Below are 3,621 nucleotides of genomic sequence, written 5' to 3'. Positions count from 1 at the left end.
ATATAAAATTATCGTGTCAAAATATTAGTTACCATATCTCTCCGAAGCGGCTCGACCGATTTTTATGAAATTTTGTGTGCAGTCCGTTATCGAGGGGTTAATAACATATATGGCAAAACAACGTCTGCGGGGTCAGTAGTAATATATAAATCTCGAGAAGAGATCTTGATATCCTAGTTTTTTAATTAATACGAAAGCTTGTGAGGATGGAATATGCATTAAAGAAAGGACTAGCTACGCCCCGCGGCTCCATTCGGATAATTTCTAATCCCCTGGGAATAACGGGATAGAAAGTAGCTTATGTGTTAATCTAGATCATTAACTATTTAAGTACCAAGTTTTTTGACATGTTTAGTAGTTTTGCGAGAAAAATCATCAACCTTTGCATTTATAATTTCAATAGAATAGCAACAATGCAAAAAATTTGCAAGTGCCCATTTCATTCGTAAGTATTCATATGCCTGGCTAATACTAATGCAATAATAATTGTGTAGTCATCTTTTAATTAAAACTATGATATTATCTAAAATATTCATTGAAATCAAATGATGTCAAAGACAATTTTGTTTACAAATAGATACTTGTGATGAATAACGTTTTTATTTGGATAAGGATTTGTATCATGTCTATAAAACCATCTTCGCAAATAGTGCATTATTTTAGAACAAATTTGATAACCTAAAAAAGGTTATAAATGAGATAACTTTAAGACATAGACATATGCCGTCGCGGACTTTTTTTAGAACTTTTAATGACGCATTTTATGCATAACTTTTGGGTAGGTTTAATCGTTTACGCAGCGTACGCAAATGAAGCTCTCAAACAAATTCTTCAACCTGTATAATATGAGTGTAGCAATAAACAAACTTTTCACCTTTATAATATGAGTGCAGATAGATAAATAAATATTCTGTACTCGTTGATATGTGTTAATGATTTATTATTTTACATTTTTTAATCGTCATAAAACCGGATTGTATGTTTTTTGCTTGTCAGATAGATACAAAATTGTTTATACAGTAGTTTTTGTCGATTTGTCTTTTGACACTTTGTAAATCTACAATTTACTAAATACAGACAAGCACCAAGCATAATTTTTATCTTTCGTATGCGTAACTATCTTATATTTCGTATGCGTAACTATATCTTATATTGTGGAGGCCTATGTCCAGTAGTGGACTGCGATAGGCTGATGTGATTGATGATTGATTGATGCGTAACTATCAGGCGCTAATATTTGAATAAAAAAACATGTTTTTTAGTATGACTCGTACATGTGTATTCACCTGTCTAATGTCTAAAATTAACTAATTTGACACTAATATTAGAAAAACGCTCTAAAAGAACTCTGCCATAACTTGTTGGTTGTTGGTTCGATTCTGCATATAACAATATTTGTACGTATATGAATACTTATTTCTAGAATAGATATTTTTCTTTTAATTTTTTTTTGTTTCAAATATTATATATTGTCTCATAAATTTTATACAAAGCCTTTTAATAACAAAAAATAGGTAAGTCTTAAATAACCGTGCTTCTAAAGTGGTAGGATTCTCTATGGGTAGAAGACCGCTTAAAAACGTTCAAGAAATATTGTTATTAGATATATAATTCAGGTACAAAGTCATATGAGTTCAAATCGTTCAATTAATAATACTTAGAAAATATATATAGTATCATATGTTCATAGTTGTCGTTGTCAAACTATACATTTTCGATTGAACACAATGTAATTGTTACTCTACCCTCACATTAATTATTGTTATTTGTTAACATGTTATTTGTAATAACAAACAGTGTACCTACTTGTGATGAGCATACAATGTAAATTGAGACAGACTGACATTTAAGATTCAGGCTATGCCTAGTTTAGATGTCATGATGAAAAATAAAGAAATGTAATGTAAATGTATTAAGCTACATAAATAAATAAATAAATAAATAAATAAATAAATTCAGTAAGAAAATTTATAGCTGTAAATTCGTATACGTTACTTACGCTTATTTTAATATTGAAACAGCGAGATTATGATTTTCTTTGTGATAAAAATTTTACTGCTTATTTTTCAACCACACGGTTATTTGTTTATAGCTGTCTGCGATACAAAAATTTAAGTCAGTTTACAGCTTCACGTAAAAGAGGGATAATACCTCAAAGACGACCTCAACGTATTGTTAAAAAAAGGTCGGCGGCTTTCAAGAACCCATTGTGTAGCTTAATAAGACGTTTATCGCTTCTTTAGCTAGGTATTTCATAGGGCTTGTTTGAAAAAGTATTGGTACTCAAGTATTATATCGATATATATATTGCTAAGATTATTTTTGTTTATTATCTTAGTAAGAAGTAACTTTGCTAAACTTTAAAAAATTTGGTGTGAAAGTATTTTATTTTCATCCACTATCTGCCTTTAATATAGAGTTTTAAATATCTCTGAATATAGTACAATGAATTAAAAACAAAGATTTATACCAGAAGATTTATAAATAAAAGAGAAGCAAAACAAAACCATAAATCTGAAAAAGGCGGCCTTATCGCTTAAAGGGCGATCATTATCGCTTTCTGACAAATTTTGGGCAAATGACATGGAAATAAAAAAGTCAAAAGAAGGTTACTAGTCATCAAGAAATACTCCTTAAATATAATTAAAGTTGGTTAATATATAATAAATAATAAACCACAGCGTTGATTATTTCTAAGATAGTCAATTAATGCCGATGTAAAATAAAAACATACCCTGTTATATCTATATAAATATAAAAATTTCTTGTCACGAACCAATTTTTATCAAATTTTGTAAGCATCTGTAATTTGGTCCAACTTGGGAGATAGGGTAGTTTTTATCTCAACTGAATCCAATAGGTGGCAGGCACTGCTATCGGTATGTAAGCAATCAAATTTGGTGGCTGTTTTCCGGACAACAGCTACCAAATTAGTAAATAAATATATATTGCACCCAGAATCGGAGCGGGAGTCGAAATCACAAAGATCCCCAAAGCAAAAAGTATGGTCACTAAAACCAACGCACCTGCCAACGCACTAGTCAGTATTATATAAAATATTATAAAAAATGCATTATTTTAGCCAATACAGCGATATTAGAGGGTGATCATAAACAAAGAAATGTTTCTTATAAAACATCTCAAAAATCGTCCAAACTCGATTCATCACCATCACTTCATCATTACTTCAACTTATCGCAGTCCACTGCTGGACATAGGCCTCCATAAGTTCGCGCCAAAAATTGCGTGAACTTATGTGTGTTGCCCATAATCACCACGCTTGGCAGGCGCGTTGGTAACCGCAGGGCTGGCTTTGTTGCACCGAAGACGCTGCTGCCCGTCTTCGACCTGTGTATGTCAAAGCCAGCAGTTCGATCGTCTTCGTTCGTCGTTATCCCGCAATCGGTCGGCTTTTTAAGTTCCAAGGTGGTAGCGAAACTGTGTTATCCCTTAGTCGCCTCTTACGACATTCATGGGAAGAGGGGGGGCGTCTATATTCTTTACTGCCGTAGCCACACAGCCAAACTCGATTAAAGAAAAGTATTCTTAAATTTTTTAATTTTTGTGTACAAATTCAAAAAAAATTAAAATTTATTTGCAGGCACTAACTAGCATGTTATA

Source organism: Melitaea cinxia, chromosome 7, assembly GCF_905220565.1.
Source record: "Melitaea cinxia chromosome 7, ilMelCinx1.1, whole genome shotgun sequence".
NCBI lineage: Eukaryota > Metazoa > Arthropoda > Insecta > Lepidoptera > Nymphalidae > Melitaea > Melitaea cinxia.
Note: the sequence above shows the minus strand (reverse complement) of the source record.